This window comes from Hylaeus volcanicus, chromosome 3, assembly GCF_026283585.1.
Source record: "Hylaeus volcanicus isolate JK05 chromosome 3, UHH_iyHylVolc1.0_haploid, whole genome shotgun sequence".
Taxonomy (NCBI): Eukaryota; Metazoa; Arthropoda; class Insecta; order Hymenoptera; family Colletidae; genus Hylaeus; species Hylaeus volcanicus.
This window is the reverse complement of record NC_071978.1, coordinates 17,768,997-17,787,216: the sequence shown is the minus strand read 5'-3', so window position 1 is coordinate 17,787,216 and position 18,220 is coordinate 17,768,997. Positions and strand designations below refer to the sequence as shown.

Below are 18,220 nucleotides of genomic sequence, written 5' to 3'. Positions count from 1 at the left end.
ACACTAAAATTAATTATACATATACTGCGGATCTTTATGCATTTATAGAAAATTTGAATGTACAAGAAGCTACGAAATGCAAACAGTATGCAAGAATATAAAAAAGATTGAAAATAAAGTTTATATTTATAACATTTGCAAAATAAAATAAATTACTATTTAGGTACAATTTTTGTAGGCACGTTCGCGAAGATTCTATTTTGCATAAAGATCCGCAGTCTAATTATAAGTCATTGAATTTCTGTTTCTATGTGACTAAAAGTATGTAGAGGAAATTATAATTTTCAAGAAACAGCAATGATCTACTCACAAAAATATCCATTGTTGAAAATACCAACCATAGTAGAAAAAATTAGTGGCATGTACAAGGTACCAATGGTCAGCAATGGTCATCAAAGGTCAGCAATGGCCAGCAATGGTCAGTAGTGGTCAGCAGTGGTCAGTAATGGTCAGCAACGGTTAATAGTAGTAACGGTATTAGTAATAAGTAGTGTTCGATAGGGATCAACATGCGTCAGTAATTGTCAGCGGTAGTGAGCAGAGATCAGCGAAGAATCAGGAGAACCGGAGGGTGTTCAAGAATAGCCAGGAAACACACGCGACGTCGCTATATAGATCCGTTCCGCCCGATGGATCTGCGAGGACTGATCGGCTATGACAGGCTTTCGTAGAGCCAATGTGGCAATCGAGTTAAGGCAACAACATAAAAACAAAGGTCGTCAGTAAATTCCGTTAGCTTCCTTATTTAACCCGAATATGTATAATTTTAACAACATAATGTGGCCAATCATTGTTTCAAGGATAGATATTGTTAATAAATTACACTAGTTTACAGCCAAAATGTACATTCAATGCCACAATTGTTTTCTTATGTATTTTGGCCTATTAACCTTGAAAATCGCAAGAAAAAATTTTTCTATGGATAGGTTTTTTTTATATGAATGTTTGAATTTCTTTTCGATTTTTGTCTGACATACCTTCACATATTAGGCCATATCTCAAGTTAGAAACGTCCGATTGGGTCGCACAAGACGCCATTTGAAAGGTAATCGAATTTCCAACAATTGCTTTTAACATTATTTTTCAGTCGGTTCAAGAGTTTAAGTGTTACGAGCCAATATATATGAGAAACTTTGATTTTTTCGGCTAAAATAGAACACGAATATTTCTTCCATCGCCATGGAAAAATAGAAACTGTCAAATTATGTCCAGTTTCTTATTGTTTACGTATAGATCGCACTTTTACGAAGAAAACAAGCTTTTGTTAAAAAAAATCTATGGATGAATACCGGAGTTGGGAACAATTGAGTAAAGGTACAAAAATCCCAATTTTACTCTGTTTTTGTATTTTTTTCCCATTTATATAGGAAGCATTTATTTAATTCATTTATTCATTTATTCAATTTAATTTTCTTCGTAAAAGTGCGATCTATACGTAAACAATAAGAAACTGGACATAATTTGACAATTTCTATTTTTCCATGGCGATGGAAGAAATATTCGTGTTCTATTTTAGCCGAAAAAATCAAAGTTTCTCATATATATTGGCTCGTAACACTTAAACTCTTGAACCGACTGAAAAATAATGTAAAAAGCAATTGTTGGAAATTCGATTACCTTTCAAATGGCGTCTTGTACGACCAAATCGGACGTTTCTAACTTGAGATATGGCCTAAAATGTGAAGGTATGTCAGACAAAAATCGAAAAGAAATTCAAAAATTCATATAAAAAAAACCTATCCATAGAAAAATTTTTTCTTGCGATTTTCAAGTTTAGTAGGCCAAAATACATAAAATAATACATACATTTAATTAATAAAAAATAATACATTTTTTTTTTTATTTTGTAAACTAGTGTTATGTACCTAGTGTTTGGTGTAACTTATTAACATTTATATCTAATCAAAGTCAAGGTGTAAGAAAATTTGGAGGCGCTATAAGTAATGAAAAATTGTACGAACTTTAGTGTTATATTATTTATATGCTTTATGCAGTATCGATCATTAATAAAAAGAAATAAATGAAAGTTGATTTAGTCTTGATGTCAAAGATGGTTTTTCAAATGTTATTTGAAGCAATGGAAGTTTAAGAAATATTTTAGAAATATCGGTGAACTTGATGTCACAAAATGAATAATATCGACAAATTTTGTGTTTAATCATTATCTACTTCTTCGAGCGGTTCAACTTCATGCCACAGTTTTTTCACCTATTCGTAAGCAACGAATATATTTAGATGTTCCTATTTTAATGACCCACTCTGCATGAGTGACGTATTTCACGTGTTCACATACGACATATTATCGTTGATTTTGCAAAGAGCTTACATTCGCACCTCAGTATTCATTATACTAAGTAAAAATACTACTGGAAGTAATTAAAGGATCCAAGACAACTTTTAAAATTTTTAAGAAAATTTTTTGTCAATTATAGCAATTGTTTCAGTTCTTTTATTTGGTAAAGAAGGTAACTCAAAATATTATAGTTGAAAACGTTTTACCATAAGGAAATACTAAATGTGACTTTTATATAAAGAGACAAGTATATATCTAAATTCATTTTTGTTTGAGCCTCCTATTTAATTTTAATAAATCGGCTTCACTCAAAGTATTACTTCAGTAATAGAAATCTGATAGGAAATCTCTGAAAACCTAAAATTTAAATAAGACAAGTATTTATTCCAATTATTATTCAAAAGTCTAAAATTTTAATTGAAAATGAAACAACTATTTTATGTAATATAAATAAATGAGGATTGACAAATGTAATTTTAGTTCACGAAACACAATGGTATGCATTTACCTCGCATATTGAACTAAGTACATATTTGTGTTATACAGTATATTTGCATAATTATATTTACACGTAGTAAACGCGTGATCTGTTATTCCTATCCCAATTACTGCGTTAACGAAGAATGATGGTTCTGCATTATGCTATTCTCCAGCATTACCATTTTCGATTTCGTCGTTGAATATGAAGGTATGTACCAGTAATGCTGTATACAAAGTAGCCTCGGTCAAATCGAACTGTTGTATAGAAAATAGAGGTGAAAACACTTATAAAGTAAACTTAGAACGTAAATGTCTTACATAATAAGATCTTAAGAATACAGAATACATAATAAGATACATGAGAACTTTAATAAACAATTATCAATAAATATTATTTTCACGTAATTAAATACCAGATAAAACATGTATAATACGAATATATTGAATTTATTAAAACAATCCATTAAAAAAAGTTCCTAAGTATCCTTTATTTTCGTCAACTGGAGATATGTAATTCCTTAAAGGATTATACGTACTTATGTAGCTATTATAATAAAAAAAGAATTTCTTTCTAAGAATTGAATACATATTTTAATCTAAAAGGTTTTTAAATATATCTTAACAAAAAGATGTGTACATTAATTTGAATACTCATACTGTAAAAGTACGCTTTGTTCTGAATTGAAGAATGTATTTAAATTTTGAAAGAAATTTACTGGGCAAGTACCAATACATCTTTAAAGAGCAACGCATTTTATTCCACGTGCAGGTGAGAAAAGAGCGTCTTCTCACGAAATACCAAGCTTTATTTATAAATGTGTGTTATGTAATGGCTTCCTCTTTTTCACCCAGGCATTATTCACAGGATACTTTTACATTTTTTTTTTTTAAGTACTTCGCTACAGAACCCTTCATCTCTATATTCCAACCTAGTTCTTTTCATCTGCTTTCTGCCGTTCTCTTTGTCTAAAAAGATCCCAAAATTCTTAAATACAAAAAGAAAAATAATTTAAAAAAAAAGAATATATTCTAAAAAAGAGTTGTAAATCTCGATGAGACATGAAATTGTTGACAAACATATATTTTCGAGGAACGAATATTTTTCGAGAATCTTCTTTTATTTAGTAATGTTGTCATCATAAATAATAAAAGTTACTCATATGTATGTACATGTTATTTTAACGAAATATGCTTCATCTTGTCCGAAGAAGCGAGCAATAATTTTTCGAAGCAATTTTAGATTTTTACCAAAATCGACGAGCAACCCTTTTGCGAATTTGTAACAAAATTCTTCTTTCATTTTTAAAAAATAGGAGTTTCAAGTTAGAGAAAAACTTCTCGGTATACTTTTTGTAGGGTTTAATGAAATTTACAACGAAAAAAAGTTTCAATCTAAAATTTTCATTTTTGAGAGAGCTACGAATTTTTGAAAATTAGGCAACGTTTTACATATTTTTCCGCCCGAAAGTACTAAAAAATAAGCTCTTTCGGTCGTCTTATATTTTTTTTAAATTCTTCACCTAAAGTCACACAATTTCCCGTTTTGATACTTGAAATCCGTTTACTCGATCAAGAGTTGTGATTTTTTCAAATTTCAGTCAAGAACTCTGACCGAAATATCGCCACACAGTACAGGATACGTATAAATATTATACAGTAACTCGAATATGGTATCAAATGAAACAGAATTGATTAGGATTAGACGATACTTCTACTGTATGAAAACGTCCATAAAATTGCAATCACAATTTTTATGAAGCAGATGCTGGAAAGATTCATAATGAGAGAAATATTATTAAAAATAAATCTTTAATAATATCATTTGATAATATAATTTTAATAAATTCAATATATTCGTATTATACATGTTTTATCTGGTATTTAATTACGTGAAAATAATATTTATTGATAATTGTTTATTAAAATTCTCATGTATCTTATTACGTATTCTGTATTCTTAATATCTTATTAATAAAATAAATTTTTAATAATATTCTAACTAAATTCTCTATCCAAAATTCAATGTCTTATAGTTTCAAAGACATTAGCAAAAATATAAGTAACCAAAGTGTTTCCACATTCAAAACCATTTTTCAGACAAAATGGTAAAGAATACTGTCATTAAATTCCCATGAACTTTATTTCTTCAAAAGTTCAAATTTCTCCGCTTACATCAATTGCCAAATTTCCCTGCTAAGTAAATAAGACGAGAAATAGAAACATCGAGACCAAGTGAGATAACACGAATCGAGTGGTGTCAATGTTGCCACAAAGGACTGCATCGGGGGCAATAGGAAAGCTTCGAGAACATAGTGATCGGGCGAAGACAATGTAGGAATTCCCTCTTGTCCCTGTATCGTTCCGCAAATGTTCCTTCCAGCTCGCTATGGTAAATATTACTCCGGTGAATTCCAAGAAATACGATATCGCTCACCGGAAAGGAATAGGCCATGTGGCTTCCTGTTGAAAGTCACTGATGTGCAGGGTTTAGGCCCTCGTTTTCTGGAACTTGTTTCCGCCAGACAGGCCGATTCCCTGGCCGAATTGGCCAAGAGGTTGCCAGATAGTCGGCCGTTTTCAAACGAAAAATTAGGGTCTCTTGTAGATAAAAAAAAAAAAACGAGAGCACGTAGCGAAAGAGAAACAATGGATTTCCACTTGACGGCAAGCTCCCTGAGTATCTCGAAAGAAAGTCAGACCTCCTCTTGTACAGGGAACTGCGGCGTGTTAGGTTGCAGGTCGAGAAGGGACAAAAGAGTGGCCACCGTGAATACGTCAAATTGTTACGACGGAAGTTTCCATGTCGTTGGTTCACAGGTGGAGAAGGACAGATTCACGCTGGCGACTGCTGCTAGCAGGAGTTGTTTCGCTTGGAGATTACGGACTACAAGGAATCTCTCGCTCCTGTCAATGAAGATACTTGATAATACGACCTGAAAGGGGACAAGGGACGCCTTATTTCCGCTTCATGCTTCTTCTGCTTCTCGAACTCGATTTCGTTCTGTTCATTGGTGCAGTGAAGTGCCCATGAACAGGTATCTGTTACGTCGCGAAAGTCTTAAGTGTCACGAGGATATTTATGTTTTCCTATCGTTGAACCTGCATATTTCTTGCATTCTACCTGCGATGCAATGAAATTTAATTTTGTCAAATAATATATTCATTCCTGTTTATTATTAAACTAAGTAAAGCGCATTATTATTGTTTCTTAACACATTCGTGTCCGCTGACGCGAATTCACTTCACTTCAAATTCTATTCCTGATTATGAAAAAATTATAAAAATCTTTTTATTTTATACACTACATCACGGATGGCCAAGCTCCTTGATAGTCTGTGCCATTTTTCAAAATTTGAAATTTTTCGCGAGCCGCAATTAAATACGTATTTAAAAGGAATGCGAAAAAGGTATTAAAAAAAATGTACACATACGGAACGATAATAATTTTTTAAAATATAATAGCACAAGAATGAAAAGGGAACTCGGGTACATTTATCGAGAGTCACAAATAATCCTTCAAAGAGCCGCAGGTTGGCCCCCTGCGCTACATATTTGAAACATTGATATTTCAAAACATATTTTGTCATTTTTATCTTCGCCTTAACGGTAGAAATTTGCGATGTCCAGCTTCAGAATTTTATTATTTTTGTCAATGCTCGGTATTAGAAACGTAAAATATCTGCCGGACGCGAATGTGTTAATAACGAAACAGAATAGAGGGAGTACTGGCTATAAGACCATTTTATACTTAGGAACATAATTAAGTATCGTTCAGCTATCATATTTTTTGCATTCATCCATACTATTCCACAAAACGAAACTTGATCTAAATTGAATATATAAATTGTTGGTAGTTTATTATTCAAATAAGTAACGTACAATTAAACATAATTATTGCTTCTTCATAATGGAACAGAATAGAGGGAGTAATGACTATAGGAGAATTTTATATTTTACATTATTTTTAGATTGTATATTATTGTGTAGTGTATTACTTATTTTATGTTTTATTTGATATAACAAACTATACATTTTTGGATGAAGTTTTACTTCCCTTAATCGTTGACAAAATGCAAGAAATATGACAATTAGGCGCTCCCTAATCGTCTCCCTAATATAAAATTATCATATTTCTTCCATTCAACCTACATTTCAAGGAAATGAAACTTTATCCAAATTTAATAGGTAGATTGTTATATGTATAAATTGAACTAAACCATAAGTAATATGCTATCAAATAATATAAAACATAAGAACAAATAATATAATTCATGTAAAATGAACAAAAAATTAAGTAACACACTTCCATATTCTCGATAAAATTTCTGGCAGCACAAGCATACCTCCACTTATGGGCATAGTGATTGGTCGTACGACGGCGCCGGCGTCGTACGACAGATCGTATCGTGTATGGAGCGTTTTAGGGATTGTACTTCGCCAGAACCTATAAAAAGATGCAAATAGGAGTCAGCCCACAATAGGAAATGCAGATAGACGCAATATGTACTAAAAATATTTTTCTCTTAAATTGCCATGTAGTTCAGGGTGATCCTAAACTGGATAGCAAAAACTATACAGAACATATTACATTTTTGTTCATCTTTCAAATACGAAAATAATTTGCAATTACTTCAAGTGTCTTGATTTTTTAAATATACGAAAGAATTTTTCCATTTTAAATCTAAATGTGCTGTTCAAGAGTTTTATAAAGATTAATTTTAACGAAAACTAACAAAACTCCTTTTCAACTGAATTTAGCTCCTAGGATTTCATGGTCCTCTCATCGTCGGTGAAGTGAAAATTCCTTTCAGTGTTATTATTAATTACAACTTTCAGGGACTTGTTAATTTTGAAATTACCGATGTTTACACTTCAGTTGGACGAAGGTTTAATTATGAACTTTGCTCAACAAGACTCCAATAAGTTTTGAATTAAAATCTAATTAGAGTAACACCAAAAATACATCCACCGAGTCTATTGTTAAAAATCGTAGCCTTTTCAAGCAATCATAATGTTTTTAACTTTGGAAGAAAATGTATTTCTCTTCCCGCTATTTGAAACTAAATATATTTTTTTTTGAATTGGCATAATAAAAAAAAGCAGGTTACTTAATTTTAATAATTATTTTATGTTTTAATTATAGATGTTATTTGTGTATTCAGTTCAATTAAGGTTCTATTTAGTAATCTGTGATATGTTTATATTGCATAAGCATCTAATTTAATTTGTCATTTAATTTGTCATTTAATTTGTCATTTAATTTGATGTTCTTGATGATATTAATAATTAAGATTCTGGTAATTCATTTACAACTTTATATCTACATCAGTAAAAATGATGTTCCGGAAACTTTTTTAATTTTACCGTATACCCATTGACATTTCGAGCACATAAAAAAGTTACATCCACTCCCCGCGATCCACCCATAACGTCGTCCTGTTCTTTTAATCTCTGAATATTTAAAAAGTGTCTAGCGAATACGAATTATTAAACTAATCGCATTCTTTTAATAGCAAAGATAGAGTATAATAATCTACCATTATGTGTTATATATTAGTTATTATATTAGTTGAATCTAGACAAACACCATGTACTTTTTGAAGAAAGTATTTTACTCCTATTCTCTAAATTCTTTGTGTTGCATATTATTTCGAAGATTATTTCTTTCGTTAAATTTGAAGTGATTTGCAGTATTTATTTTCGTAACTTCATCGAATTTCATGAATTTCATTCAAGTTTATTTTCTTTCGCACTTGTCTTCCAAAATTAATTTTGTTAATTCTTCAGTGAAAAACATTGCTATTACATTGCTACTTAAACTAAAGTTATATGTAAATTATTGAATATAAAGGTACAGAATTAATTTCTACAACTAATGCAATTAAATATCGCTGGACTGCAGATCTTTATGCAAAATAAAATCTTTGTACCAATTTACAAAAATTGAACCTAGATAGAAATGTACTTTAAACTAAAAATATTATAACATAAACTTTACTTTTAATATTTTTTTTATGTTATTCCGTGCTGTGCGCATTTCGTAATTCCTGGTATATTCAACATTAAAAAATCCATGAAATTTCGAAGACTAAGTATAATGTTTTATGAATAATAATCGAATCGCATGAAGTGACCATTACGCGTTGGTTTTCTGTTGGTTTCGCGAGTACGTATTGAATTCGATCCCATCGCTAATGGTAACCCGAGGTCCTACTCGAGTCTCGTCAGAAGACCACTCAAATGTTGGAATATAATCGCAGGACTGTCGTAAGATCGGAAACTTTAGAATGCACGATTCCCGTTGCATTATTGTACGTTACGCTCGTTGAAACTGAAGAAGTCCCGTTTCGGGAACATCTCCCCTACAGAACTTCCCGTAACGTCAACAATCGTGTGAAAATGGTTCGCAGATGGTCCAATAAAGATTCTGGGAACACGAGATATTGGGGAATCGCTCAAACGCGGAAAACGCGTAACTTCGCCAGGAATGCGTGTATTAAAACGTCCTGCCGGAAATGTTACGACGTAATTCGGGTAAACGGCTCTTTCGAAATTGCTGAAGTCGAGGAAGGTAAACGTTTGGGTCGCGTTTCGCTACAAACGATGCGTATAAATGCAATTACCCATTAGAAATTAGATTAGAGTTTAAGAGGCCGCTCACGGTTGGTACACAACCGTGAAATTTCTATACCGAAACTGGTGTGCCAGATGTAAAAAAGAGTGTTTAGTATTATTACTGCTCGGCATTTTCGTTCTGAATGAACGACGTCAGAAGAAATTAAAGATAGACGGGTTGCACAGTATTTTTTTAGAATTAGAGAAGCGTGACCTTTGATTTTATGTAGAGGGCAGAGGACTGTAATTTTATTTTAGTATATTAACCTTTTTTAGTATATTTTTAGAATCAGAGAAGTGTGATCTAAATTTGTTTTATGTAGGGAGTAGAGGACTGTAATTTTATTTTAGTATGTTAACCTTTTTTAGTATTTTTTTAATATACTGTCATATGCAAACAGATTATCTCAATTTCAGTTATTTCTATCCCTTAAAAATATAAAAATCAGACTGCAAAACCTTTTCTTCTACATATTTTAAGTGGAAGAATTCGACCTTTGTACAGAGATACTAAAATTGAAATAGAGAGCTAAGATTAAGGAATTTGATTTTAGTTATTTCGAAGCATTTAAAACTCTGGGAGAGTTAAAATTCGATAGTCACCATTTTGAGATTTAGAGATACACAGGTTGATTGAAGAACATCTGGATATATATATTTGTTTTGACGAACAACACGTAAAGTCACAGTTCTTGAAAAAGTTATTTTCCTGCCTCGGACGAGGATGGTTTTTAGTGGCATGTTCTTGCCTTCAGCGGAATAATGTTTGTCCTGAACGAATCAGCAAATTGCAACAGAAGGTCATTCAAGGCTGGGAAGAGTCGCAAATTAATGACCATGTCTCCCAAGAGATTAACGAAGGAACGTTGAGTTGCAGGCCTCTTGGAAACACATTCATTACGGTTTATTATTTGTTTAAAAATATAGCAGCGGATTCTTTTGAAGATCAAAAGGGACCTAGATCACTGACGTTTCAGAGGCCTAGTTAGAATACTTCAAAAAAGCTTCTGTTTTGTATAATAAATAATATTTGCGGGGGAAAAAGAACGATATTACTGCGTTTCGTCTTGAATTTCCTATTTGAATTCATCGATACGACTTGTCTGACAGATTCTGCCTTAGATGTCATGCTGTCAGTCGTCTGTTGAACAGACTCCAATTACTCCACACTTTATTAATACATAATTAGTTTGATGCAAATTACTCAAACGATTAATAACGTCGTAAGGCAGGATTCGCTACTGTAAACGCGAGACCCTCGTAAGCGTTACTGATGAATCCAACTAGCAAATCATAAACTTATTATGGATGATTATTATGGATTGCATCAATTTTAGTTTGTCTTTAGAAGAAAGAGATTACTTTTACTCCACTTTGGTTGTTTATCTATGAATTAATTATTGTTCAAATTAAAGAATGAGTGATTGAATAAGTGACGTAAACAAAAACTAGAAGAAAGATTAATTTTTTTGAATGTTTATGTTTAATAAAAAGTATATCGACTTGAATTTGTTGGACTTCTTCACTTTTATTCGTTATTGTAAATTTATATTTAAACACAAATTATACCCATTTTTGACCGCTCCGATATATGTTGGTAAATGTTCGGGAAAATAAAGACTAAAAAATATGGTTATTGAAACAAGAATTAATTTATATTAATCATATCCATTTTTAGATTTGAGACATTTACAGTGTACATTAATATTGTATAGTAAGTATGTTTAGTCGAGATTGAAAAGGCTTGATTTTTATTTGTTATACTTGCAAGCCATTTTTATATCGATATAAATTCTCTCCAAAAGAGGCTCCAGAATTTATTTTTTAATCAAACACAAATAATATGGAATATATAAATATTCATCATACCTTTTGACGAATTTAAATTTAGAATTGTAAATTTAGAATTTAATTGCAATACTTTACTTTGACCATTTCTCTTATACATTTTTATGTAAATGTTGGCTTGAATTTGTTTTAAAACTGATAAAAAATAACGTGTTATACATGATACCGTGTTGTCGTGTTATTTTGCTTCCCTCGATAATTTATTTCTGCTTGATTTAATTACAAATCGTAATTACAGTTATCGAAACCTTCCAATAATTGAAATAAATTTTATGTTTATTATCGAGTGTTGTAATTCTATTTTCGATATGTGAAATTCACATCATACTCATCATTGATATCGAAGTTTGCCATGGAGAATGTCGTCGCGCGTTGATTGCAGGAAAGGCATAGCAATTGTAGGCGTCCATAAAAACGGAATATAATAGACCAAATTCCTGAGAGTCGCGGGAACAGGGATGTCGGCATATTTGAATTTTAAAATATTCCGTTCGTATTGGCCGTGATTTGCAGCGGCCCTGCTGGGAAAATATTTCATCCAACGATGTCACGTGTTCGGATTTACGGATGTGGAAAACAGATCGATCGTTGTATTTGCACGGGGTACGTGGCTGATGACTTGACGCCAACTCGGTGGATGCGTTTAATCTTTTGGACAGATTCGAAGATCGCGACAATTTTACCACAAATGTTTTCGAAATAGATCGTTCAATAGTTGAATATTTTTTTTTTTTTAAAGTAAAAGGTTTTCCAAAAGAGGCTTTAAAACTTTGTTTCTTTTTATCTGTATAAAAATTGAGAAATGAGTTCTGTTTAATCCTAAAAATCTCAAAACAAATTGATTACTATAAGTAACTTTTAGAATATATTGCGTGCAATAGAACAAATGGCCAAATGTTGAGCTTCATTTGCTTGATTGATTTTCAACAAATAGTAATTAAGTATCTACTTACTTGTCGATAATATTTTACTCAGCATTCAACAAGTAAACATAATCTATATATTTCTATATGTGATTTAAAATAAGCATTAATTGAATTTTTAGTTATAAATTATAAAATATTCTTCTTCGCAGCCTCTCGTGTGATAGTGTCCAACAAAAAACTACCTTTCTGACTAGTAACTACTAAAGAAATTTTGCTGTATTCTATAGGCTCAATCAATCAAGATATTTATCACATTCTCCATTACGATTTGGGGATTATATGAAATCATCGGTGAATTTGATCAATATTCCGAAATTGATCACATTCACCAACTTTAGTGGGGATTATGCATAATTTATCACCGCATTTATCACATTCACTGTAACATATATAATAGGTAAATTATAATGGCCATCAGGTTGAGACTTAGTTCATGTATTTAGATCCATTGTAACGAAAATTAATCCGAGGACTTAAAAGTTTGGTACTCTGACGTAACTGAATGTCGAGTAAATATTTCTACTGAAACTAGAGTTATAAATAAATGAATGTAAAGGCACAGAATTAATTTCTGTACCTGATAATTCAAACGAACAACAAGTACATTACTCATTCAATTTCATATTAATCTCTTTATATCTCTATAAAGTCTATTGACCTATAAGCCAACGAACACGCTTAACGTATATACAATTTTATATTTAATAACAACCTAACAATACTGATCAACAGCCATTACTTCAACAAATTTTAATTTCGACTTTGCTACAGAATAACCAATACATTTTTCAAGAAACAATTTGCTTCGAAACTACCACCGAGAGACACTTCACTTTTTGTCGGTCTGCCTGATTTGAAACGAGTCGCGCAAACGACGTTCTCCTAACAGCCCTGGCCCGTCGTAATCCTGAACAGAGTTTCTCAAGCATCCATTTCTCCGTGAAAGACATTTCCGTTTGCGAGAAAAAAATTAAAGTACTTTCGAGTTACCGGGAAAATGAATTTCGTGCGGGAATGGCCGATTGAACGCAAAAAGGGAGAACAAATTCTATGATACGAATTCGATTCGCTCGTTGAATGGTTTGAACAGTAACTGCGATGAAAGAAAAATCAGATCAGATTAAGGGATGAAGTCGTGTAGACAAAAATAACTATTACGTAATCCGTTATTTATCTTCCTCGTTGCGACGACTTTAAATAAAAATCCCTTTCAAGCGTCTTTATGATCACTTTAAAACTGTCTATGTACTTGAAGGGCTCGAGAATTGTTCTCATGTAATGATACAATTTAAATCATTTTAACCTAACACTTGTGCGAAATTAAATTTGTAAAGCCAAAATTGAAGAATTTTTTATTTAAGATTTTAATACATATTTTAATCCAAAGCAATGGGGAAGTTTACAGTATAAGTATTGTACTTAGTGTATGTAATTTTTTTTTTTGTTAAGTTATCTTTAAAAATGACCAAGATACTACAAATCTCTGAGAACGTTTTTCTTCTTTCTTCTTTGTAGATGTGATAACTTCAGAAAGTTTTATTTGAAACGTGCCAAACAAATTATTTTGTCAGGAGACGTGAACATCTACTGAATGGACAAACGAATTGTTTTCGATGAAAATTTGGTACTTTCTTAAAGAGAAACGATCGGTTTGAAAGTCGAAACATGAGGGTTTTCAATCAAACGTTTACCAGTTTGGTGAAAATCAAATTTTCGAAAAATCCGTTGTGCATTCTATCCATCCTTTCTTCTTGATGTTGACGTCTTTTAATAGAATTTGTTTGTCTGATTTGTTCCAAATGAGATATTCCCAAGTCTTCGTGTACATCGAAAAAAAAACACTCCTAAATATGTCCTGTATTTTGGTCGTCTTTAAATATAGCGTGAGAAAAGAATTTGTATATTAAGTTCAATACTTGTACTGTAAAGTTGAATTTTGTTTTAGATTAAAATATGTATGTACGTCTAAGAAAAAAAATTCTGGAATTTTGCCTACAACAGCGTGAAACCCTTAACATTGTTCACAAATAGTATCAATTTTGACCTAACAGTTATGTAATTAAATATATAAAAATATAAAAGGATGTGTACAAATACATGGGAAACATAGAATAGAAAAAATGAAACACACTTTGCAACATTTATGACACAAAACATACTTTAATTTAAGTTTCCTTCATCTGTATATATACAAATTTGAATTTGCGTGAACAACCTGCGTCTAGTTATATGTGTTCGTTTGAAAATGATCACACACCTTTGCGAAATGAAATTTGCAAATTTAATTTATATAGGTATACAAATTCCAAAGAGGAATCAAAACTGAAGGGTCGGGACGGTTACAAAAACTGTTGTTCAAGCCTAATTTTATTCCTCTACTTAATATGAATGTTTTCCTAATTTTTCTTTACAATTATTCTCTTTGATAGGTACAAGTAATTCGTAATTTTCTAAATGCTCGACGATGATAATGCTCGTCACGTCGGAACACGGATTGAGGACCTCTAAAGGCGAGAATGAACCGACCAGGTGCACGTTAGAAAAAGGGTCTGCCCCACAGGGAGTCTAAACTAAAGGACAAAATGGTCCGCTAACGAGTAATCGAACTGTACTTTGGTCGTCTGGTAACGCGTGAGTTAGTTATTTCCAACACTCGTTTCTTCTTGTAGAACGAAGAAAATTGCAATAATTGAATTGTGGTAAACAATTATTCTTGGTAGGTAATAAGAATTATATAAAAGTTGATAAATGACAAAGTGGTAGGGTAAGGATAAATTACATAAAAGTGAAGCAACGATGTATAGGGTGCCCTATTTATCAAGATCACCCCAAATATCTCTAACAAGAAGCATCAGACTTTTTACAGTAGATTGCGAATAGTCCAATATTATAATTCTGTAAATAATTGTCTCAAATAATTATTTTCTTCGGTTACAATGTAAATGGTTAACATCATCTATGTATACAGGATGTTTCGTTTAAAGAAGAATTGTTTAATATCTCGTGAAAAGGTGAAGCTATGAAAAGAATGTTTTTACAGTAAATGTTTTAGAGTAAATACTTTTGTTGTAAGTGAAATAGTGGAGTAAGATAAAAATGCATAAGGTTCCATTTAAAAATATTAATTTGTTTTTGAAGTTTTCCCAATCTTTTCACTTATAAGCAATTTATTTAATCCATGTAATACCCTCCTAGGTACTAAATAACTTTTGTAAAAACATTTTTTAATTATCTCGTATATACGGAAAAGGACACACAATAATTCAATACATAATATAGTTATAATAACTATACTTGTCACCTAAAGACTGAATAAAAATTAAATAATAATTGTAAAAATGTATTTAGTACAGTATGCAATATTATCACAAATTCTTTTACTTGATTGTAATTCAACTATTTGGTGACAAGTTCGTTCATAATTATTCTTATTTTATTCATTAATATTTATTATATTGGACAAAATATATTAAAATAGAACGATTTAAATGAATTGTTTCCTTAATTTTCTGAAAATTCCAAATATCTTCCTTGACGTACTATCCACACTGCCGCAAAGCAGCTAACATTGTCACAACATTTATCGTTCTACTTTTCTAAATATACACTTCATAAATACGTTCGTCAACTGAGATTTCTATTTGCTCGGGCATAATCAGACTTACCGGCAAAAACCGGTAACCATTCAGAAGCAATTGAGAGGGTTAATAAATTGCATGTTGAGAAACTATTCTTAGAGGTCTTTCAATTTGTCTTGACATTGGTCTGCAACGATCAATTAGGATATTCAACTTCATTTGCAAAACACAGTTACAAACGAATAAATGTAAAAGCACAGAGTTATTTTCTACACCTAATATCTACTACTAATAATAATGAAACTGTGTACTTCATATCAAAGCCCGTATAGTAATAATAAGAACAGAAAATAAAGACAATGAACTTCGTGTCATAAAAACATCAGATATTCGTTAACCAGAATAAACGAGACAAAATATCAAAATGAACAATATTCAATAAATGTACATATTTAACAGTAACACCTTCCATTAAATATTATATTTTGTATTTGATAAAGGGAAATTTGTTATCTGTCCCAAATAGAACATACTTACCTTACTTACATACCAATATTTTTAACAGATGAAAGGGAAAAACACGAAACTCGTGTTCTAATTATCTTCGGTAGAAAAATGAAGATCAGATACATACGTTAAAATGTTAAATGAATGAAATTCAATCTAACTATCATATTACTTATGCTACATGGGAAGTGACATTTGCTCAGACGTTGTTGTGTACAATTTTACAACGCTTATATATGCAAATCGGTGATGTAATCAGTTTGTAACAGATACAGTAAGGTAACATGTGCATAGCAAATGTTTGCAATATCCATCGAGGAAATCAGGCAGTTGAATATGCATGCATCCATCACAGTGAAATGCAGAATTCATGTCTTGAAATACCGGTGACCAATATAACGGGCGTATTAAATAATTTTTATGAAACGTATATTTTTAAAGGTAAAGAAATATTACTATCTTTAATGTCTATACTTAAATAATACCACTCATTTGAATAATATGTAGTGGAATATGTACTCGAAGAAAGATTAAGATTTCAGAAATTTGTAAGAGATAATAGCACAGTAGATTTAGTTTTCGGTTACTGTATTAATATCTTTAATTGAAATCTGATGTGTGCTTAATATTTTATTTACAGCGTCTTTGTACAATTTTTTTGAGATTTTATTTTTGTAATAATATTCTTTTAGGATACAATTGTTGCCATAATTCGTATTAGAATTCAGAAAAGAATGTAAAAAGAAATAAATTGAATAATTATTACAAGATTTGATTATTCAAAATAAAAACTAGTTATTTTACCATATTGTTTAGCTCCTCTACAGGGATAAAGAATGTTTTTCTAAAAATTCTATAGAAAAAATATTGAACATGGAATTCTTAGAATATATTTTTATGGAGTTGTTAATAATAATACGAAAAAATATTTTAACAAATTTAATTAGACTAATTTGTTAGTGAAATGTATATAAAACATGAAATGAACTAAATATATTCATATTTAAATACAATGTTAAGTTAATATTTATTTGCTAATTGACGTTTCTCTCATCAATATAAAAATCGTTTTAGATAAAGAAACTATACACGTTTAAAAAAAATGTCAGAACGAATAATAGAAGTCCCTCATAATTCATAATACCTCCCGCGTAGTTAGTTTTCTTTTAGAAATCATAGGATCTTGAACATGTGTAAACTGTGGGGGGTATATTAAACTACGGTCGAAGACATTTTTGAGTCTCGTTCTAGAAATGGAAAAGTAAAACCAACCTTAATACTCTTAACAACTTTCATGCTAATTGCAACTTATTGCATTTTGTTGTCAAATTTTTATGGAATTCAACATTAAAGCGTCGCAACTAACCTTATCGGCTTAAATGACATATAATGAAACTGATTCTTATGCTCCCTTAATATCGGAACACTTTTTCAAAGGATATGTTTTATATTCGTAAAAGATATTGAGCAATTTGAAAATTCAAAACTATTTCATCTTTTACTGTATACGGTCTTTATCTTTTTTTAAATAAAGTTGTTAGACTTTGCAATAATCGAGTACAGGTGATATTAATAATGTAATTGAACAATCCTAGAACTGAAAACACTCGTTATTGTCAATATCTACTGTATACTACGAATTAGATTTTTCAAAAATTCTTTTCTACCTCATTGTAGTATATCAACAACCATAAAACTTCGAATTAAATTTGTTGTCGATATCTTTTACGATTCCACAAATATTCATAATAAAATGAAAACTCACATTTTGTTTGAGAAAATGCGTTCACTCATAGATCCAATTTATTGACGAAACAAAGTATAATTATATTATTGCCAATAATTTATTGGCATCACTTGAATTTCATTTCTGCAAGTATTTATATTTTTTTTCATTTCCAAGTTACTTAAGTTCTTTTTTGCCCACGAACAACAGCAACAATATCAAATTTTTAATGACATTATAACCGCAA

The 18,220-nt window shown here is 30.9% G+C and overlaps 1 protein-coding gene across 5 annotated transcripts in view; it reads right to left on the bottom strand.

Moving 5' to 3' along the window:
- Positions 1–18,220, bottom strand: part of LOC128874247 (RYamide receptor-like) — a 260,772-nt gene that overhangs the window by 219,503 nt on the left and 23,049 nt on the right. For 2 of the 5 annotated variants that reach the window (XM_054118785.1, XM_054118786.1), the window contains exon 1: positions 311–624. The exons of 2 other annotated variants lie outside the window; for them this stretch is intronic. The gene's annotated coding sequence lies outside the window, so the exon portion shown is untranslated. Of the gene's footprint in view, positions 1–310; positions 625–18,220 lie in introns of those variants that run through there. One more of the 5 variants, XM_054118784.1, reaches the window with a different exon arrangement.